Source organism: Castor canadensis, chromosome 13 (assembly GCF_047511655.1).
Source record: "Castor canadensis chromosome 13, mCasCan1.hap1v2, whole genome shotgun sequence".
Taxonomy (NCBI): Eukaryota; Metazoa; Chordata; class Mammalia; order Rodentia; family Castoridae; genus Castor; species Castor canadensis.
In genome coordinates, this window is record NC_133398.1 from 43,853,460 (window position 1) to 43,877,980 (window position 24,521).

Genomic DNA, 24,521 nt, shown 5'->3' on the forward strand with positions numbered 1-24,521 from the left:
AGTCATAAGCTAGTGCTTTGAGAAAGCCAAATATTCTTTTATAAATTTGAAATCACTTTCAGGAATTGGAATGAGCCCAGATTACCCCACATACATTTAACCCACCCACTAAGGAAGAACCAATCTTGAATACCTGTTATTATTCTTTCCAAATATGACAAAATATATTAGAAAGGCTGGCTTTACAATGAACCCTTCACTGTCATTCTAGTTTTTCTCTAAGTCACAAAATATAATACTCAAATGAAATTCTTTAGAAAAATACTAAAACTTACTTGTGCTAGTTTTCCAACACATTTGTCCTGATGATAACAATACTGAGGGCTTATTAAAAACATTTTAAATAAGTCAATAAATCAATTTGTTATTTTACCATTCTTGAAAGCCTTTTGGGTTTCCTCATTCTTGATATAGCCAGTTTTAATACTGGAATGTGTATCCTTTCAGATATTTTCCAAACATAACAATTTATAAAAATATACATGTGTGCTCATTTATGTATTATATTAATAAAAATTTAGTTATACCTTGCATGTGTTACTCAAATTTGTTTTGTTCTTTACTAAGATATCATAGGCATCTGTTTTTTATCATAGGAGGAGGGAAAAATCAGAAAATCAATATTGTACATGTAAGTATGAGATGTCTGTTAAATATCTAAGGTGGATTCTGAATATGATTTATAATTCTGGAATTCACAAGGAAGAACCACTGTGCATGAATGCTTTGAGGATGGAAAGGTTTGATTCTTTATCACCACTCTAGTTTTCATTGATAGGGTTTCTTCATTATACTAGGGAATAAATATGCTCTCCCTTTAGATGTGACATAGGTATAGCATACTCAAGAAAGGATAATTCTTCCCTATGAAAAGAATATTGAGATATTCAGCATAAAAACCTTTAATCAGCTGTAGATGCCATCCATGGAACATCTCTTTGGGATTCCTCATAGTGTCTTTGCTGCCTGCTTAGACTGTCCAAGACTAGTTAATTAGTGAATGTGAAAACAGTATGCAATTCAAATTTATTTGTTGACTTCATATATGAACTTCCCATTACACAGAACTTACTCTTCTCTTTGTAGCTGTTTTAAATTTTACAATAGTATGTGAAAATGAATAAAATTTAACAAAACAAGTTGCCTAATGGCTCTAGAAAAGATGACTTAGTAAATTCATTAGAATTGATTCTTTCCTGCAAGAAATGTTTTTGCAAGTGACCAAGATGGAAATTTTGCTTATGCTAATTATTTTCCATAGAGGCAATGATTTTGGTGCCTGGGAACAAACAATTTTATAGACAGTAGTATAAGCAAAGACTTTTTCTCTATGATATAAATGAGTTAATAGTTGTTTAAAATGAGTGAAGGAAGATATCCAGAATATATATTTTTCATCTAAGAAGTTCTCAATTGCAACCAGAAAAGGTTGTCATGACAATCATAAGATGTTCTTCCATTAATAATTCATTGAAACTTATTCTTATAATTGAACAAGGTTGAACATAGTATAAAATTCACACCTTACCAATGAAGAAACAGAGCCTCCAAGTTATAACCTGCCTAAAATACATTTGTTAGTAAAATATGGAGCAAAAGTTCAAATTGGTCTTAGTTTTCTTGAGTATACAATATGAAATTATAACTACTAGAGATAGAATATTGCTGTGAAGCTCAAATATAATTATGCTATATAAGGAAAGCACCCTGAAGTATGTATATTATTATTACTTTTCTTATTATTATTAATGAAAGAAGGGACTTTTTTCCCACTGGTAAGTAAAACTACTGATGTTGAGTTCATTGGCCTTCATGTCTGCTGTACTTGCTTCCCTCTCCCTCATTTCTCAGTTCCTTATTTCCCATCTAATTTATAAGCTGATTTAGGGAACTGACCATGACCTAATTTTCCTACAATGACTATTTTTAGTATCTGGCACATATTTGGAATATAATAAATGTGTGAAAATTATTTATATTTTATCCATTTTCATGATAAAGTTAAATTAATTTTTTTAGGTAAAATGTGAAAAAATCTAGCAACAAAAGAATAGTGAGATGAGAAACGGATGAAAGAACTCTTTTCAAACAACCACATTAGAAATGTTCCAATGCAGACTATGGGCTTATTTTCTTATCTTTTCAACCTAGAGCCTTCAGTGTGCACTGGTTCTTTTATATGTCTTTTGAAGTAGTCCCCTTGTGAAGCATTACACACACTATGTATTATAAACTGTGACAACTTGAATTTTGCCTGTTACATTACTTTATTTTTGGATGTAACATAAGTGTATCTAAATGAAAAGTTCTAGAGGGAGAGGGAAGGCAAAATAGAAATGTAACACAATATTTTATGTGTTAATCAATACTACACATACTAAATATATAGGAATGTAAGGAAAATGTAGAGAAATGACAGAGTCAAGGTTTTTGGCATTGTTTTATCCAGAACATCTTAGACTTTTTAAGCTAAATCATTAAGAAAAGATTTTTCCTAAAAATACATTTTGAAGTATAACTGATATTCCTTATTGTTTGTGTTTGTGGAGTATATTTTATAGTGTATGTATGAACTTTCATGCTGATTGTTTTTCTCATTCTGGAGACTTCCTAAATTTATAACCAGATCTGTTTAGAAAGGACTTTAATGGACCCCAAATAATACATAAGGTGTTTCCATATTGGTTAACAGTAACAGCCTGTTGTTAAGTTTGTAAAAATTATGCCATAATATACAAATCCATTTTTTCATTACTGATGCAGAGCAAAGAAAGCCAACAGGATAGCAAACACTAACATTTTGCCCCTAAGTGCTCACAGACATAAAATAAATGAGCCATGGCTACTGATTGTCTTTGGCCTACATTATCTGCACAGGAACTGTTAAGGAGTCTCTTCCATCTTCCTTTCATGCCTCATTTTCTCATACTATCTAATGAAGAGCTTCACTTAAACTATAATATGCTACACTCTCAAAAGTACACTTTTATGGCACTAAAAAGCAATACTTGTGTAACAAGAACTGTTTTTACTGCTGCATTTATTGATTTGTTGCACTGTATAAAATTTTTTAGAGGTGGGATGCATTAGCAGTTCTTTTAATTAATTTCTGATTTTAAGGTTTGTCAATCAAAACATGCTACATAACAAATATTTATAAGATAGTAATCTAATTGTGAAACTATCTTCAGTGCACTATAAAAATACATTATTTATCATTATGTAAGCTTTATAAATTGTTGTGAGACTTAAGCAACAGATGTGTGTAAAAGATGTTTTTATTTGTCGGCACACTGAGTGTAGGGTTCCCTCTCAGATATTTATGAGTGAACTTTGGATGGAAAAGCTGAGCTATAAAGAAGATCTGGAGTAGAAATAGTCATATTTGAGCTGTCGCTTACTGAAATCAGATGCAGAATGTGATCACTTGGGAAGATGGTATGGCAAGACAAAAATCAAAATGGAATACTGACATTTAAGTGGTGGAGAATAAATAAGATCCCATGAGAACAGGTGGGCAGAGGTGAAGGACACAGGTGACTGACTACTGAGCAGTGCCATGGATTTCTAAGAAAAAAACCATTCAAAAATGAGTGTAAAAAAACTATAGTAATACGTGTGTTTCTCTTATCTTGAGATGTGGAAACTAAAACTTGTAATGTATATCATCAGCATTTTCTTTTCTCCTTTTCCTCATCCTTCACCTCTTATCTTCTTACTCTTCCTTCTCTTCCTCCCTTTCTCTATCCCCTTTCTTCCTCCATCCTTCCACCCATTTGCTCTTTCCTTTTTGCTTTCTTTCATTCTCTTTCTCTTCTCCTCTTATTTCTTTATTTTCTTCCTTCCCTTTCCCAAATTAAGAATCTCTGACTTTTAATAGTGAGATTTAACAAATTCACATTTGTGAATATGTGGCCACATATTCTTAGAAATACTTTTGGAACTTAAGCTTAGATCTTTTCTTACTTTCCAAGGCTCAGATTTCCATAAGATAGATAAGGAGGAAGAGAAATCACCTCAACATAACAGAACACAAGGAGAAGTTTCTAGAAAGTGATATATTTTATGTCCTCTGTGTGAATGCACAGCTATGGCATCTAATAGGATTATGTAGAACATTGTCTATTTTTCTCTGATTAGTCTAGAAAGAGTTCTTTTTTTAACATACAAATAGTTCAATGAAAAACCTTTGATTATGAAGGGTCAATAAGAAATTTATACCTGTTAAAACAAAACTAAGGAGGAAACCTGAGAGTCTTTGGGATAATATTATGTATGATTCGCCCATGTATCTAACCAGTCATATAATACTATAAAACATCTTCTAAAAAATTCGTGTATTTGGTGTTAAATGCTCAAAATTCTTTACCATTTTTTTCAGAACCATTTATTAAAAAATCTATTTTTTTCCTACTGAGTAGTAATGGACAATGAGTAGAAAGTTCTTGAAAGAGATGGGGTTGTAGGAGAGAGCTGTTCTTTAAGTGTCTGTGAAAATGTCCCATCTTTAAAATGATAGCTTTTCAGCAGGAATGAGATGAAGGAATGCCATTTGTGTAATGTGTACTATGAGCTTGTACTGGGCTAGATACTTTTAAGTGTTATTCCATTCAGTTTTCAGAAGTATATCCTCATTACTTACAATTAGTCAGATCAGTAATTTAAGTAACTTACCCCAAACCATTCAGCTGGTAAATGATAAATATGGGTTTGAACCTACATATTTCAATATCAAATATAGGAGCTGGACATGGTGGTGCACATCTGTAATCTCAGTAGTTGGAGGCTGAAGCAGGAGGATCATTCATTCAAGGTCAGCCTGGGCTACAGAGAAAGTCCTTGTCTCAAAACAAAGCAAAACAAAACAAAAGCTATACATAATTACTACTATGTTTGAACTCATTGACATAGAACTAGAAAATTACCTCTCATTTATTTAAGAGTTAAACCTAAGGATTATTAATCAATGACTGGCAGACTTTCCCAAGAACTGTGATCATACAGGACTTTACCAGATTCATGCTTATATTCTTATTGAATAATAAGATAAAAGTGATGATATTCACAATCCTGGGTAGGAGTGACTGAGATCTTTTTTCTGCTTCCTAATTAACTGAGTGCTTCAGAAAACAGGCAAGTCATCTTTTACACTAAGGCTGAAAAGTGGTATTCTGATTCTTCCTCTGCATTTCCACATGACCTCCCATTCCATCTCTATGGCTTAGAAAAAAAGGTAAAAGTAAGACCAGATGTAAGGCATTGAAGTTGAACCCTCTTCAGAGTGCAGATAAATGAGTCTGAGGCTACTTTCTTAGGAAAGTTCATTCAGGCATTATGGAGTTAGGTTAAGTCCACATTTTGGAGTAAAAGTGTGTGAGTTCTTACATGCTTTTGTATCGACAATGTTTATTTTTATCTCTGCCTCACAGTTTAAACAATTTTATGATTGTCTTATATTTGTTTGTGCTTCTGTCTTACACCTAACTGATAAGGTTAGCCTAAATGTCTGTTATATTTATTTAAAATATAATACCCCATGAATCCATAATTCTTGGATTTTAATAGGCTTTGTTATATATTTGTTGACTTAAAAATATTGAAATAAGTAACAAACTATTTCTTTTATTAACTTTAATTACTCTGAGACAGCTACAAAAGTCTTATGGAAGTAGGCAGAGATTTGATACTATATTTACTAATAAGTCTTAAATAACTTATTACCTTATATTCTTTAGATGGCTCTGGTATTCTCTCTGGATGGCTTCCAAATGTCCATCCTCAGTTGTCATCATCTGTACAAACAGTTCTCCTAAATAATGATTTTTAAACAACATGTCTGCTATAAATACTTCCTTCCTTTGATCTCCTGGCAATAACAGAATGAATGTTATATGAGTTGTGTGATGAGTTCTGGTGGAAGAAATGTAGGTAGAAGAATTAATAGAGTGATTTCCTTCTAGAATAAACAGGTAAAACTTCAACTAGGGGCAAAGCTGAAGTGGTAGAGCACTTGCCTAGCAAATGGGAAGCCCCACGTTCAAATCCCAGTACCACAAAAAGACAAAAACTCAGAAGTAGAAGGCTTTTGCCCTTTTTCTTTGATCATTCTGTTTTTGACTGTCTAGAAATGCATGTCATTGCCTGGAAATACAATTAGGCAAAAGCCACAAAATAACTGTTCCTGTTCTTAAAGACACACATCTTTGAGCATCCTTATCAACCAAGAAACTTGAAAAAAATAAGTTTGTATCTGTCAGAATTATTTTGGTTCTTTTGCTTTTAATTAGTGACATGCATTGGGTTAATATTTATATAAATTTATGTGTTCTGGAAAGTCACAATTACTTTTAGTTTAGTTGCTCCATGATGAAATAATCTATACTTTTAATTTTTTTAAGTATTTCTTTGTAGTTGGACTTAAATTGACTTCTTCCCTTCTAGACTGGTGGGGGACCTTTTCTAGAGTGTTATACTATTCCATCTTGTACACATTACTTGGAATTCAGAGACCCAGTGGTAGTTAGGGTTCTCTTCAGTTGAAGCCATTTCATACATCTTCTACAATGGAGGGAATAATAATCAGTTGTCAGTATTTCAGGAGTTAGAAGAAGCTTGGAAGAGACATAGAGTGATTTTCAAAGCCTACTTTTAAAGAAAATGGCAAAATTAAACTTGACAGTACTATGTGGTATACCTGAAGTTATGCTGTGCAGATCCAGGTTGTCAATTGCATATCCCTCATTATGGTGGTGGCAGCATTTATACTGTACCAATACTTTGCAGGAATTTTGAATTCTTTCTAAAAATATGCTCCAGGCAAGCACAATACTTTCAACTTTTTATCATGTGAGTTAATGCTTTGTGTTGTTAATGCTTTATTTGTTTGGTATCCTGAGTTTCCACCCCTAAGAAACTAGAACTGGATAGTTCTTACAAACTGATTAGATATTATTTTATTTTCCTCCTTAATGTAATTGGTAAATAAAAGATACATGATATCTAAGGGACTCAGCTTTGTGTACGAAATTCTTATATATATTTGTTTCTAATAGCAATCATAATTGAGAAATCTAAAACTTAAAATTCTGAAATCTAAGATTATTTTTGAAGGTATCATTTGCAGTGAGTGTCCCCATACAGTGATGCACATAAGATGTTTCTCATATTCCTTTCCAGATTTTTTAACTTACAAATAATTTTACAGTAAACATTTTTACATTCATTTTTGAACATATATGAGGGACATAGATATGAAATAATCTTCCTAAAGTAAAATTATTTGGTCATAGGATATGAGCAATAAGCTAGCAATTTTGATATATCCAGAAAAAATTGTCCACGAAATTTCAACTAATGTATAGAAAACCCCAGTATCTTGTAAGAATGCCATTTCTCTATGCCATTGTCAACACCATTAAAGTACTGATGTTTAAGATAAATGTTTTACATTGACCAGTAGATGGGACTCCTCACTTAATCAAGGACATTTATATTTGTTGTCATAGACATCATTAGAGTGAAGTAATTCCGGGTTAACCTTAGAGGATCTTTTAAAACAGAACATGGGAAAGTGGCTTCTAGTTAGACTTCATAATGCTGAAAAATCACTTAATCCAGCTGCTCATAAACCTAACTCCTTCTCAGATTTACTCTGAGAAATTGAAGATGCATGTTACCAGTTCACCCACCAATACTCAATCAGAATCTCTTGGGGTTGAGACAGGAGAATTTGATTTTTAACAAGTGTTTGAGTTAATCCTGATACAGTAAGTAAGCAATAATCTATGGATTATATTAGGGAACTACTAATCAATATTTCTAAGCCTGAATGCTTTTACTTTTGTTAAATTTCTGTGACATAGGTTTATCTTTCCTGAAATATGTTATGGGAGTTGAGGTTGACTTATTCCCTTCAGCCTGCTCCCTTTGTTCGACCTAAAATCTTAAGCATCTTACTGGGGTGAGGCTTGAAAGCAGCACACACCATATACCTGTGTACCATTCTGGACTTTTGTTGACTACTGTAAGGCCAAGATTGAATTAGCACTTTCTTGCTCTTTGCTTTTATTTTCATTCATTATCTTGCTTTGTTTTTGAATGTGTGGATGTGGGTGGGATTTGGTCAATATGAGAAAACACAATAAGCTAGTTTCCTTTCTCCCTGGAATTCCTGAAAGAGCTAAATGCACATAGGGCAATGTTAAATAGAAAAAAGCATGTTCTAATTTATAATTAATTGTGGGCCCATGCACAAGAGAAACTCAATGGATGACCTAATAACTCTCTAATAAACTCACCAAGAAAGTTGGACTGTCCCTTTTCCTATGGGCACTTACTTATTCCCACAGTACATTGTACTGTCAGCCAGAAGCCACTCTTATACACAGAAGCATTTCTTCTCCCACTGAGTCTGTTATATTTGGTTAAAAACCTTAGCTAATCTCATTTCTAAAATAACATAGTTTATACAAATTTTCTATAAATTAATAAAAAATATATGGGAAAATAAAAGAAAGCTTTAATTATTAAAATTAAGCCAAATGATTTGGAAAATTACATAAATGAACAATATTTTTATTTTCTGATGACATATATATATAAATATATTCATTTCTTAACTTTCTGGTAAAGAACTGTATCCATTTATTATAAATATTGGACTGTTAATTGGAATAACAAGCTCTATTTCTAATGTAATCTTCATCTATATGCCTTTCCTTACTACCCTAAACCTCAGCTTTATCAGCAAGTTAATGACAAAATACAAAAGATAGGGGAACAAAAGGTCGTGCTTATCTTCAAAGAGTAGGTCCTTCACTGACTTATCGACAATTTTAAAAGGAAGAAAGAATTGCAGAAAAACTATCATAAAGTCCCAGGTGTATGGCATTTTAAAGCATGATTATCAGAGTCACTTACAAATGTTGATCAACAATATTCTGGAAACTGGCTACAGTTGGCAGCAGAGGGTAGAGAAGTAAGAAGAGGATTTCTTCTTGTCTCCTTTTGTCTACATAGTTAGAATACAAGTCTTTTGAAAATACGGGTGGTGCTCTTATACATTTTTGCATTCTTCACTTCCCTGAAGCCTGGGAGTCAAAAACTTTACCTAAGTAAATGAAAGCAAAACAGTTTACCATTAAACACTTTTTAAATTTTAATTTAAAATGCCCAACAAAATGTAAGGTATTCATTTACTGGCCAAACATTTGTAGATAGTTTACTCACTATCAGAAAATTTAATGACAGCAAAATAGTTTGATTAATTCAGGTATTGTACAATTTAACTTGAGACTATGATTTGGTATAACTAGGATCACCATGTGGTAAATCAGTTGTTATCACATTCTCATTGAAGGATGCTTAGGTTTAAACCTAGGGTTACTATTAACAAAGATATTAACAAAAGCAAAAAATAATTAACAACGTAGATTACTCATGGTCTCTAAGTACTCTGCAACAACTCATTTGATTCTCACATCTATATTGTTGCTTGATTTTGTTTCTCAGCTAAGTCAGAAAGCTTGCATAATATCCAACCAATTAACTGTGGTGTTGAAATCTTAATTCAAGGTTTTACTTCATGATTGGTGTTTTAACCAAATATTATATTGTGTTACCTTCATTATCCTAGGGTATGTCATTTTTGATGATCCTGATGAGATAAGTCTATTTACAATATTATTTAATTAATAAGTAATAGACTTTAGTTCTCCAAGGCAGTGTCTTTTTGCTGGAATATTTAGCAAACTTGACCATTTAAGTGCATTGACTCAGAGAAATTAAAAACCAAGTCTCTTGCAAACAAAATGGTATTATTAGGATAATATAGAATTAGAAGCTGCCACCATAAGTCACACTATTGGCCCATCTAGCCCAATATTCCCATTAAGTAGTGCCCTCACAGACTGCCTTAAGGTAGAATGAATAAGAAAATACATGCTTAAAATAGCTCTAAATTTTTATTAGTAGTCCATTGTGAACATACCATTTAAACTAACATTTTTTTAAAGTCTTCAATTTCTTTACTGTTTTAAGACCATGAAAATAGGATTGCAATAAATTTAACCCTGGGATTTCCTGCCTTCATATTGAGTTTGACTATTAAAGTCTTGGAGGAGGAGAGTTCTCCTAACAAAGCCCTTTCTCAGAAAGTCTGAATATTATTACTTATCTTTAAATTCTCTTCTTGATGTTATTTCAAAGTCCTACAGGCACTTCCAAACATTTGTCAAGCCTTCAAAAGCACAAAAAACTTAAGAATCCATACTGACATTTCAGCACTGCAATTCACATCCCTGTGTCTGTGTAGTTTTTTACTACTCAAAATCACACCATTTTGGAAGAAGTGGAAGAATTGTTTATCCTAGTCGATGACGTATCATTTGACTTGTAAGAACGAATATGTACATTATCAAAATGAATGTCAGCAAGGCTGTACTAAGGAGTATCAGTCTTAGATTGACTATACTTTGCAGCTTTTAAGTAAGCTTCACAGCTACTTTTTCTCTGTTTTGTGTTCCCTTTTTTCTATACACTATGGGTCATATTAACAGCTGAGAAGCCTCATCAAATAGCTACCTTATGTTGACTGAGAATACCTTGGTAAATTAAACTGAAAAAATATTCCGTAATTTTTCCCCTAATTAACAAATTTGAGTTAATGGCTATAACAGCATTATTTAACATTTAAGACACATAAGCAATAAATTAGGTAAATTAGGATCAAGTCTGACTGTAGCTACCTGCATTCCTAGATCTGAGTTGTCACCATGCAGAAAAGATTGAGTTTTATGGTGCTATTTAGATTAGTCTTTCTTCTGGGTATATTATAGCTATTTGTTCTCACTTCACTCAGTATTTCCCTGGGCAATTTGCTATTTCCCACACATTTTATGTAAGTTGAGAAGGAGCAGAGGATGTTTATAGGAGGATTGATTATATTGTATTGGCTCTTGTAATTGTGGTTTTCAAATGTTTTCTTGGGGTTGTTAGAGTGGCTCAAATGGTAAGAATGCCTGCCTAGTAAGTGTGAGGCTGAGTTCAAACCCCAACATTGTCCCCCCAGATGAATGGGTTCTGTTTTTTCAACAAGCTCGGTGTCATTAATAAAGAGAGTGAAAATCCCTTACAAAAATTGAATGTGTATATATTCTTTCTTACCAAGTCTTCCTTTGGAGCAAGCTTTTTCTCAATGCTGGTTATTACCAAACCTAACTAGGCCTAACTGGGTGGTGACGGGAGATGTAGAAAGGACACAGCATAGACAGACAGACAGAAAGTTGGGGCCATGTGTGTTGGGCACTCAGATGTAGATGCACAACCTTCATTGCTTCTTTTCTCTATTACTCTGCTTCTTATCTCTATCTTTATTCTTTAAGACCTTACTCCTTTTATGATTCTTTAAAACCTTGCTTTTAAAGTCTTTCCTTAAAACCTTTCTTCTAAAGTCTTCTTTTCTGTTTTTTAAAGTCTCTTTCCTTAGACTGGCCCTGTCCCATGTTTTCTCTTAGCTGTTCTTTAGCATAATCTCTCTTAAAGTCTTTGCCCCCAAGCTTTCACTGCCCCATGTTCTCTCTTTAGCTTTCTTAAAATCTCAGTGCTCAGACTTGCAAACAAGCAGCCATGCCTAAAAACTGCATATTCATAACTCTTAAAGTCTCAGTCCTTAGACTTGCACTGTCCCATGTTCTCTCTTGAACTTTCTTAAAGTCTCAGCCCTCAGATTTACTAGCAATTCCCGTTTAGAAATTCTCCTTTAGCAATTCTCCTTCAGCAATTCTCCCTTTAGCCATTTATTTTCCCTTCCAAAGCCTTCCACATTAAAAAGCCAAAAGCAAAAAGCAAAAAGACCCACGTCCTCTTTCAGCGAGTCTTTTATACCCAGTGGTAAACAGGGAAGTGGAATAACTTTTCTCCAGGAGGGGCATGACATTGTAACAGGAGAAACCTGTGTTCCTGCTTCTCTGAACATAAACAACTTAGGAAAAGCAGCTGTTCTGCGTTTTCCTCTTCTGTGGCTGGGGCTATGCTAATCTCAGCCTACAGAATCATCTTAAGAAAAGAGCTGAGCTGCATCTTACCTTGCTTATGTCAGTTCTCATAGGCTTCTCATAATCCACTCTCCACATTCCTTCTCAGAGAATGACTAAATTCTTTCTCCTACCAACAGATTATGATTTTATACTACTCTTTTTTATTCTCTTTTAAATGCCTTTTAAATGTTTTGCTTTGTGAAACTTGGTGTTACAGTCCATGCATTGAAAGTGAATCAATCTAAGATGTTTTTGTGTCATTATAGAATTATATAGTTGCAGACTGTTCAGTGTACTGTTCAGTGTAAAAGGAGATGGCTCCTGTGCTGAAGGAACTCTCTTTGGAAAGAAAATCTGAACAACAGGAAACAATATACACAATAATGTGTAAATAATACACACAATCACAGATATGTGCATTTTCTTTGGAAAGAGAAGAGGTTAGAGGAAATTTCCTGATGATAATAAATGTACCTTTTCTGTAAATGACAAAGCATTCCTAGTTTTTATCAAACCTCATTACTCGGTAAACACTTACTGAGCACCTATTACTGTTTATCAGTTATTTGTGATACACAATTCATGAAACATAATGGCCTGTGTTTATTTCACCAGAATATAAGAACTTGACATATAGAACCCTGAAATTGTCACCACTATGCCTGCTGTGTTCAGCAAAATAAGACCAAATTTTACCCTTTATTTAAGTGTTACCCTTAACTAAATTATTGGAAGAGGAGAACTACAAGATTTACCAGTTCAAATCTGCTAGATTCTAGTCAGGCTTCAGAAGAATCTTCTCCCTTCTTCTTATCTGTATTAAACTGATGCCTTTCCAGACAAATTGGAATTAATTCTAATTCTGAAGGCTTACACCTTTGCTCCTATCACAAAAGTAACTTCCTCAGAGCTTCATCACTTGACCCCATAATTAAAGTCCAGAAATTTTTTTCCATTCTAATCAGTGGTGATGCCAAAAACAGTGATTTGGCAACAACAAAAGTATTAGTCATCTCCTCCAAATCCAGTTGACAACAGATTATTGTTGTTTTCAGCTATGTCTCTTAAGTACATTTCAAACCCCCAAAGTAGATATCAAATCCCCTCCTGTTCTCAAGTCCCCTGATAGTACAAGGCTGCACAGGCACCACACACTTTACACAGTTTATAAATTTTAAGAGTGATTGTATGTCATGCTAACTAAGCAGGGAGGTAAGTTGAGAGTACAAGTGACAGCTGAAACTCTTTGTTTACATGTATGTCCTTGACTAGTGATTACATGTTTTGTGGTTATCACATACAGTTGCTGTACATTTTCCTGAACAGTATAGGACTTTGTATCTAAAAGTTTGATTATCCTAGTCAGTACTCCATTCTGCCATCTATCAAAATCCTACTCAACTGTTCCTATCTCCTTCTACCACCTTCTTGAAGTACATTCCATCTTTTCCCCTTGTAAATTTCATTATCATTGCCATTTATTTTACACTCATATTTGTCTTGCTTTGAATTATAAGGTCTGATCTACCTAACTAGACTGTAAATTCCTAAAAGGAAAGAATTATGATGATTTTCTGTTATACTTTCCATATTGCCCATTATTATGCTTCACTTAAAGCATATTAAAATGTTGCTAAACAAGCCATTCAATGAACTAAAACTTGTAAGACACTTTTCTCAGGTTTTATTGTAAAAAAAAATACTTAAATCTGGGTTCAATTATAATCAAAGACAGGGCTACAGGACTACTGACAAGTACATTTTGAAACATTAATATTCCTTATATATTAGCTGTCCTTATTGTGACAAAATATTCTAAGATAATAAACTTAAAAGGAGGAAAGGTTTATTTTGGCTCACGGTTTTGGAGGCTTAAGTTCATAATTACTTGGTTCTATTGCTTTGAGCCTGTGGTGCAGAACTCATGGCAGAAGCATATGGTGATGGAAGCTTATTCACCTTATAGTAGCCACAGAGCAAAGACAGAGGAATGGTCCAAGATCCCAATATACCCTTCATGGGCTTGGAACAAATCCATTGGTACATGGGCCTAAAATTCTAGGTCTACCTTACCAGAAAGCAATAGAATTTACATGGGATCTTAAAGACCGTTATGGTTTAAAGTTGAAATGTCCTCTGAAGAATCATGTATTGAGGGCTTGGTGCCAGCTGATGGGCTTTTGAGTAATGGTTGGGTACTGCAGGGTCTCATCTATTTAATGGGTTAATGCCTTGATGGATTCATAACATGATGGTATTATTTGGAGGTAAGGTCAAGTTATGGGGGTTGAGTCACAGGAGCCATGTCCTGGAAATATATACCTTATTCCAGCCACTTCCTTTACTTCTCCTCCTGCTTCCTGGCTGCCATGAGTTGAGCAGTCTCTCTGCCACATACTCCTGCTGAGATGACAGTCTCCCTTGCCTCTGGACGAAAGCAATTAATCCAGCTGAACTTAGACTACAATCTCTGAAACTGTGAGCCAAAATAAATCCTTCCTCTCAGGTATTTGTCACAGCAAAGAAAATTGACTAACACATACATAATCTACTCAATACTTCCCTTTGCTAATGAAGAAACTGAGAAAAACAGATGTTGGTGACTTGTCCAAGATTACTTAACTGGGGGAGGGATAGACTCAGACTCATCACCCAAGTATCTTTTCTCTAATAGTTTTTCTTTCCATCCTTCTCAGGAAGTTCAATATTTTGGAAATTTATCAAATTGTTTAGACAAGTAATTTAAATGTCTATGGATTGCAAACAACATAGTGTAGCTGTAGACAATGCTTTCTCTCTTTCACACACACACACACACACACACACACACACACACACACACACACACACAGATACAAACCCCATGCTGTAACACCACTAAATTTAAAGTTGAATTTTTAATCCATTCTTTGATGATAATTCATCTCTGGATACTTTTGAGAAATGGAAATTTTATTTTAGTTTAGGCGTCATCACTCATCATACACAAGAGGAATTTATCATTGTTCTTGGGATTTTCCATTTCTTCTAGAAGCTTCAGAAATGTTTTAGGGTGTTCAATATATTTTCAAAGGAGACATTGACAAATTGAAATGCATCCAAAAAGAAGTGACTGAAATAGTGAAGTGTCTGCAGACATGTCATGTAAGGAATGTGGCTGTCATTTTCTACTCAGGAAAGTGATGATGCTGGGTCTGAAATATGTTCCATATACTTGCAGGACAATGATAACTTCCTTAAATTATTTGAAGATCTGTCATGTGAAGCTGTAATTCTATATATTCTAAATAGTTGTAGAGAGCAAAATATGGACCAATGTGTGACAGGTACAAGGAGCCTACCTTCTACTCTCTATATATGTATTTGTGCAACAGTTGGATCTGTTGTTTCAGCTCATTTATTGGTGCCAAGAGAACTGCATTGTAATCCTTGTCAACAAACACCAGTCTCCTCACATTGAATAGGACTTATTTATGCTTGAAAGAGTGTGTGATTCTGTCCACTGCTAAGCTATACCCAAAAAGTGAAACTTTAATGAGAAACTCTCACTCACTTCACTCAGGTAAAGAGTATTTTAGGAATGACCATGCTATTAGAAGCCATGGATGACACTAAAGCCATTGAATATATGCCCAGGCTGTATGTAGAACTTAGCCTACAATCATGAGATGATTTCTTCACCCTCCCCATCCACCTTATCAGGCTGTGAAGCTTTTCCTACAACCTTGAAGTAAAACCTCTCTAGGAAGCTGTCTGCATTCATCTACATGAGAGTAGCAGAATATATTTAAAATATATTCTTTTCCTCCAATCATTTTAGGTTAACAGTAGATATTCAGGGTGGTATATATGAAACAAGTATAATTTAATGAACCACAGCTTTGGAAGTGTTAGAAAATGAATCAAACTATAAAATGTGTCAGAGGTTTTAGAATAAAGTCATGTTTCAGTGTATTTGAAATAATTCACAGCAAAGCAACTTATATAATATAAATATCCTTTCACTTCTCACTTTGATTAGAATAGAAAATACATATTGAAGTTATTTGAAGACTGGATCTAACTCCTTATCATTCTAGTTATAGTTTTTTTTTCCACCTCTTATTTTCCCTTTCACTAAAGTAGCAGTCAAAGCTCATATTTAGGCTTAATATACATTTCTTTGAACACACAAGTTCCATGATGGAACTCATTTTATTAGACCCTGCACTCAGTACAAAACATCAATTGCAGAGGGTCACACCACATCTTTCTAGCTGTCACACCAATATCTTCCTGAGTGCTATCTGCAATGTCTTAGGTTCTTTATTTATACTGGAACTCATTTAGTTTGATCTGAGAGCTATTTCCAAAATGCCTGCAGTACACAGAAAGGTACTTTATCACCAGACAGTCCTTTGCTTTGGAGATGAGAAAATGGAAAGATTTTCTTTGGTACTGGAGCTGTAGACAAATGATGATAATAGCATTAAGGAGAAGAAATCTTAATTTTAACAAAAGACCTAAGAAATGAGTCTAGGTAAACCAAAGACAATTGAAAGTATTGAGTCCAGGCTTAGTTATTTCCTACTCATTTTATTCCATATGGAATGGGAAACCTTAAGAATGTTTTTATACTGGGTTGAAAAGATTCTAACTTGGATTTAAAGAATCTAATCTGATAAAATTGAAGAAGGAACTTATGTATAAAAGAAAGGCAAAAATGTTATTGAGGCATGTGGCTTGGCTAAGAAACTATTACAGCAGGAGAAGGAGCTCCTGGGTATCAGAAATAGAATTAGCAACATCTTTTTTTGTTTTGTTTTGTTTTTAAGAAAAGTCTATCAACTGCCTTTTAAATCATCCATTATAGAAAGTCTTCAAGACCTAATAGAGGAGTTTGTATGATAAAGTTTAAAATTGAAGAAAACTGAATAAGAAGTACAGTAGCATTTTAGCAGTAGACTGAACATGAAAGAAGTTGAAGTCTAAGAAGCTACTTACAAAGTGATCACTTATTTCATTAAGACTTTAATAACCCAGATATTAGAATACTAGTGTTCTTCCTCCTAGGAAGCCCACAGACATGCATTTCTGTATACAACTTACTTTTTATTTGCTCTTATTTGATGTTTACTTAAACTATTGTTGTTCTGATTCCCACACTTATGTCTTGCACTATGAGTTTGCTGAACATTTTCCCATCTGCTCTTGAAAAGAGTGAACTTCTCTGAATAATTGATTTTTAAACATGATCAGAGTTTAGATGCTTTTTATTATGTAGACACCTAAGTGTTTTCTTCCAAAGAAATGTCTGAAGATAATATTTGAATATCCAGACAAAGGAAATGATTGCATGGGTCTCAGGAGTAATGAAGAAAATGGAAACTGGTCCGCTCTTGGTAAACTTCTTTAAAAGAGAAGTCATGCCAACCTATTGGGCAGAGATTATATCTTTCCTGTGTTGGTAAAATTCTTGATTAGGTATTGAATCTAACTGAAACCATTTTTAACCTACAACGATTACTGTAGCAACTCTTTAGAGATGCAAATTAACCTCACACAAAATCAAAGCATTACAGAATCTATCAAAGTAGATAACGATAATTTATTATAATTCTGCTTAGAAAGTGACCCTATTAAATTTTTTCCTCAAAGTGTTATTCCAATCATTAAGAAAAGCTTTAGTAATGATATTCATAATAGAGAAATCCTGATTATTGATATGACCATGGTGACTCTTTAATGGAATTTGGAGAAATGATACTGAAATATATTGCTATTTGGAAATTTGATCAAAAACACCTCAGAAAGAGGCATATCTTTGTTACACAGGTCCACTTTTATTAAATATTTTGTTTAATTTCTAATTACATTTTTGTATCCTTCCACCAATGATAAATAAAACCTATGACTTTATAAAGATCTTCATCAATAAGAAATTCAAGTAGCATTTAGCAATTAAATGTCCTTTTGCTAAAATTTGAAAACAAAAACTATAATCAGTATTTGGTAGAATTTAAAATGATAGTTCCTGTGCTTTTGCAAGCAATTGTTATTTTGGCATAAGTATTTCCTTCACTAAAGTACACAATATAGAGTTGATTTCTGTGTCTCTTTTGTAATGTAATTGACTACCTAAAATAGCTAATTCTAGCATGAAGATATTTGATTTTTAAAAATATTAACTTTTCATTGTTAAAGGTCAACCATCACCAGTGAATCTCAGTTATGCCACTTTTAAGCCATATAACCAAGAACAAATTCCTCCAGCTAAAAACTAGGTATCTTAGTAGCTGTTATCATTTTTTTTATCATTTTATCTTTAAAAATGAGTATCAACTCATTAATGTAGGGCTTGCCTTATTTGTAAGTGCCTAAAATTAAAAGCATTATTGTTAACATTCATTGCATAAATCAATTAAATGTGATAGTATCACAAATATACATTCTATACCCTTTTAGCTTGGAATATTGTAGGGTTTATTTAATAAAGGGTAGCAAAGATTTAAGGTAAAAGATATTAGAAATATAGGAGAAATTATAGAAGAAAGCAAAAGTTGTTTTTTTAAATCTTATTAGCCAAAAGAAAAGAAAACAATATTTCATTTAATTCATTATATGTTGTTAAATAATCATGGGACCATGGGACATCATGATGTACATGTATGTCCAAAGCAAGGAAATTCTTATTTATTCAGAGCTATTGACAAATTACAAAGTAAAGGAGTGCAGAAGTATGTACGATTTGGTAACTGACTGCCATCCTATTAATGTATTATTGACTTTAAAGTAATGGTTATTTGTTGAAAAAAAGAAAATTTAAGTTTTTTTTAAAAATAGTTATATTTATAATATTTTTGGAAATACACACAGAGATAATAGACATCTAACAAACAGAATTATAATCGTAGAATGTGCTAGGAGGAGAGAGACCTTGAGGTCTCTGAGACAAAGAGCAACCTCTGAGAAAACGACTTTTGAATGGAGTCCTGAAGAATGAAAAGGACTCAGTCACAAAGCATTCCAGGTTTGACTTCCAAAAGAGCAAAATCCTTAGGTGCTGAAGAACACCACTTGTCAGGGGAAGAGTTTATAGGATAACAGAATTACACAAGACAATATTTAAGAGACTACAACCAGCTCATGTCAAAACTTGAAAGCCACAAGACAATATTTAAGAGACTACAACCAGCTCATGTCAAAACTTGAAAGCCATAGTCAGATGATTGGATTTTATTCCAAGAACAGCAGAAAGACTGAAGAATTTTAAGCTTAGAAGTGAAAAGATGATTTGCACAAATGAAAAGTCCAATCTTGTGAGCAATGGATTGGGGAAGGGGTCAAAAGGAGAATTAAGTGAGAATAAGTAGAAGACTCTTGCTATACTTTAGGTGACAGACAATGGTGACTTCACATAGGGTGTTGGAGTAAGAGAAGAGAGGTGTAGTGTTCAAGTTGCATTTAGCATATATAATTAATATGAAAAAGGAAGATATCAACCAGAGTTGAATTGTACATTCCTGAATTGAGTCAAAACAGATGTGCTAATTTCTTAGGAAATGGAGGAAGACTTGGTTAGACACAAGAGAAAAATCAGGGGTTCCACTTTAGTTAAGACTGAAAGGTCTTGGAGATTAAAAGAATGGACTCTCAAAAAGGATCAAATCCTATTTTGCTGTTTACCATCAGTGGATCTTGAATAGTTACTTAAACTGTCCTTAACTTTTCTCATCTTTAGAAATAGGAATAGTAATCATTTCTGCCCTACAGAGTTACAGATAACAAGTGAGATCATGCTGATAAATGCCAAATATAGTTCCTGATAGATTGTTAGCAATACATAATAATTATTGCTATTATTAATACTCATGCAAATGGCAATATCAAGCAGGAAATCGGATATGTAAATATGACATTTGAAGGAAAGTGACTGACAATCTAATTATCTTAGAATTGCACATCGTACATTACTTTTGAGTGAACAAAACCTATCAGGAAAAGCTTCTATTTTCTGTCAAATTATCTTTCTCGTTCATCTTTATACTTTCTTCTTTTTGTGAATTACAGAGGGGACTGAAGTGGAGATGGTAAGTAGGGTAGGAAGGGAAAGATTGATAATGAAAATTATAAAAATTATATTCCAACTCTAAAAAAAAATCTAATTTCCTTTTTCAGACTTAAAATTTCTCCAAAAGTAGATTCCAGTCAATCTTTTGTTTGTTTGCTTTGTTTTGTTTCATTTTGTTTTGTTTTCCAGTACTGGATTTTGAACTTAGGGACTCTTGCACTCCACCACTAGAACCACACCTCCAGTCCCTTTTGTTATTTTGGAGATAGGTTTTTTTTGCACAGGACCTGGACCATGATCTTCTCATAGTAGGCTTCTTGCCATTTCTGGGATGATACATAGCTTTATTCCATTAAGATGGAGTCTGGTAAACTTTTTTTTTTGCCTGTGCTTGCATGGAACTGTGATGCCCAGCTTTTGGCTGAGATCATGTCTCACAGAGGTTTTCCCCTGCTTGGTCTCAAACCAGGATTCTTTCCATCGCAGCCTCCCAAATGCTAAAATTATATGCATGAGTAACTAGCACTCAGCTAGATTCCAGTTTTGGATTGGTTGCATTTAAATTGCCCTGCTAAATTGATCATAAGTATTTGCATAATAAAATTTTAGTTTTATTAACTAATAAATACTGAAAGTATAAGGAATAATCTTTGACCTGCATACTGATGATACTGTCAGATTTTTAAACTTTGAAATGGCAGGTTATCAACATAGCACACCTTTATCTGGCTTTTTTTTTTGTTCTCTTTTGCAAACAAGTATGTTGTAAAAATTACTGTTTTGCCTCATGGAATTGAACTAGTAGGCCTTCAAATGTATGAATAGCTTTGTCATGAATATTATTTACTTACGTATTTAATGAAAAAGAAAATAACTGGATGAATGCTTGTATAATAGATACTTTGTAATTTTCTTGGAATCCCAAGATAAACATGATAATATACTTGCCTTCAAAAATGGAAACTTCCAAATACATGTAGTGGGTCAACTGTTCTAAAAGCTTTAGAAGACAGGTGTCATGTAAGTGTCAGTTATTATTGTGGTCATGAATATATGGAGATCTTTCTTGAAGTAAATAATTTTTTTATTTATTTTTGCAACCTAGCAATAAGGGTGTGAGAAGAGGCTCTGAAAGGAATATTGCAAGTAGCCACTACCAGCATGAAGAACCCAATATTCCAAGCTGGTAAGTGGAAAAATGTAACCCACAGGCCTCTTTTTTCTATGTACTAAGAACTGTTGACACTGCTTCTTATTCAAACCGTTCTCATGGTATATAAATTTTTTTAAGTGACAGTGCTTCTAAAATTTAACATGTCAAATTTATTCTTATGACTTGGAAGACCTTTAGGAAGTGGTTTACTGTTTGAACATCACCAAATTTGTTAAGAACAGACATGGATTTTAAGCAACTGTATGATTTTGTGAAAGTTATTTATATTCCTTGAATTTTAATTCTTTGCTTTCAAATAGAAAATTTTAATAGCTATCTTCTTTGATTTTCTTGAGAATTAACAAAAAATGACGTATGAAGTCTCTAGTAGTTTCCTTAGCATAGAGAACTTCAAGATATAACCCATATGCCAAGTAATAAATACAAAATACTTTACTGAACTATTTTATTGAATTCTTGCTACAACCTTACAAGTGAGTATGTATAATTACCCACTTATTAAATGCTGTAGAAACTACACTGTTAACCGATTATGTGACTTGCCTTTAAATTTATTCATTATTTCCTGGGACAGCTTTTTGAGTACATTTTTTTTCCTGATGGCAGAGTTTCTATTTTGTTTTCAACAAATATTTATTATTTCATGTATGCCAAGCTTCTTTTAACCAAGATACCATGCTACTTCCCAAATGATTATTACTTAGAATGTAATAATTGAGCATTTATATGAGGTCTCATAACTTACAAATAGTTTTTGAATACGTAAATTTCTTTAGTATCCAGACAGTGTCAAGAAGACAGAGTGGCCATCATTATTCCTACTTTTATATATGGAGAAATTGAGGTTTTGAGAGTTAACTGGCTTACTGGATGTCTTAGAGCTCAGTGCTTCTACTTTCTGCGTTAAAGGTGACTATTTTTTAGCCATTGCGGACTGAGGTTTTTGTAAAATTACCAAAAAAGTAATTGCTAGAGAAGTAAAATGATTAAAAAGCATGTTTATTTTTATTTATCATTATTCTGCAAACACAAAATAATTATACACATTTCTATAAAAGTTTCTAATGCTTTCTTTCAAATTCCATATTCCTCATGATGCAGACCAGTTACTTTCAGCACACTGACATTAGCATGTGCACCAGACAGCAATCCACTTAGCACTTATAAAGCTGATTATCAGGCAAATCTAACATTCAGTTCTACCTATGGCTTCCAGCTTCTAGCTCAGGTGTTTCCCTATGACTCTAGACTTCCTCAACATGCAGCAACAGTACTGTTTTATGGTCAAAGGAGAAGAAGAGTGAATTCCAAATTGTTAAAATCAAACAGATGTAAGAAAAGTGACAATGACAAAACAATTTAAAAGAGTTATATGAAACAACTGACAGGAAAAAGTGGGGGGAAAAACAAGTTGAAAGTCTACAGGAATGATTGCTTCTAAATTTATTTATAAGACTTTAAGACTTCTCAAAAACTGATACATCCTTTTGAAACACTTTCCCAAGGTTTTTCTTTTTTTAATTTCTTTTTACTTTTCATTGTATTTATTCTTTGAAAATGCTAGGTTATATCCAAAGGCTGGACCTCATCAGTTCCCAAGCAGTATAAAGACCTGTATATCATTTTCAGAAATAAAACTGGATTTTGGTCTGCTATGTAATGAAATCGAACTACATCTCCCCACTACATTGAAAAGATTTGAAAATAAATGTTACTTGTTTATTTCAATTACCAAAGAAAATGGAAGCAGTTTTGGTGAAAAGAAAAATGCACATTGAGTAAACAGTGAGAATTTACTTTGTAAGACAGTTTTGTGGCTTTCTCTGTTCTAGTGAAATGGATCCTAATATTTACATGCACTATTTTATTAATAGCTATTTTACCATCTGTGTCAAAGCATTATTGCACAGAGTTCAGGAATAGCATTTGATTGTGAGTAAATATTAGAGAAAGATTGAGTTTTTCTCCACAACAATGCTGATAGTGTTTTTTTGTCACAGTTTATGATGTCAGAAATAAGTTGTGTTTTGTTTTAAAGTTCTACTTGATAGATCTTAAAATGGTTCTAAGGAGACTAGAGGTGTGGATTAGTGATAGAACTGGTGAGGTCCTGGGTTGGATCATCAGCACCTCAAAAAAAATTAAATAGATAGACAGCCATATGTGCATAGAGAAAGATGGTAATATATTATGACAACATTTGAAACAGAGATTTTTTTTTTTCAGTCACTCTCTTTTTTTTGGTATAGATGTTGAACAGACAGTCTTGTGCTTACTACACAGGCACTCTGTCACTTGAGCTAAAACCCAGCCCTTTTTGTTTTGATAATTTTTGAGATAATGTCTTGTCTGGGGGCCCAGTGTGAACTATGATCCTCCTATTTGTATTTTCTCTCAGAGCTGGGAATGACAGGAACTCAATACTGTGCCCAGCCATTGGTTGAATTGGGGTCATGTGAACTTTTTGCTTGGGTTGCCTTTGTGTGGTGATGCTCCTGATCTTTGCCTCCTGAATACGGCTTCAGGTTTGAGCCACCACACCTGGCTCCATCAATCTGTTATTACCTTCTGGGCAGACTCTACATTGTTAAATTGAAATTCATCCTCTAAAGTAGAGGAAACCTAAGGCTTTATAAAATGTACAGAGACTGTGCTCTTGCTATTTTCTGCCCCAAACTCAGCCATTCAAGATTTGTACTAGGTAGTTAAGCAGTCATATCTAGGTACCTCTTTTCAATGACTTTATACCAGTATATATGTAGGGATTATTTCTCCAGCTCCCACTGTAAAAGGAAGGAGGGATTTAGAGTAATACATTGTTCCAAGCAAAGAGCGATATAGTCCCAAAGGCATTGAATCTGTAACTAGAGCAATAGAAATCGTGGTGGTAGTAGTAGTAGTAGTGTAATACTCTGTCACATCAAGGGGGAGAGGACCACACAGTGGGGAAAGAACATAGTCTGCCAACATGCTAGCAAAGGTACTTTATTTTAATGGGCATTTGAATAGGTCTTCTCACTTAGTCTTTGGAATTTGAGCCTGAGGGTGTTAGCAACAATTTACTCTTTCTGCTAAAAACCAAGTCATCATTAAAACAAAGGGCTGATGGCTAGTCTTCTCCATTGTCTATCAGAAAAGACTACATTTTAATAGACTTTTACCACAGTCTCAGATCAGTTAACAAATAATAGCAACAAGACCAGGAAAACTGATGTGGACCTAGATAATGACTACTTAACTTAGGAAATCAAAGTCTCAAATG

General features: G+C 33.6%; 1 protein-coding gene across 44 annotated transcripts in view; it reads left to right on the top strand.

Annotated features, from left to right (window-relative positions):
- Positions 1 to 24,521, top strand: part of Lingo2 (leucine rich repeat and Ig domain containing 2) — a 1,208,229-nt gene that overhangs the window by 662,025 nt on the left and 521,683 nt on the right. For 39 of the 44 annotated variants that reach the window (XR_012440409.1, XR_012440405.1, XR_012440406.1 and 36 more), the window contains one exon: positions 21,191 to 21,271. The exons of the other annotated variants lie outside the window; for them this stretch is intronic. The gene's annotated coding sequence lies outside the window, so the exon portion shown is untranslated. The remainder of the gene's footprint in view (positions 1 to 21,190; positions 21,272 to 24,521) is intronic. 44 annotated transcript variants of the gene reach the window in all.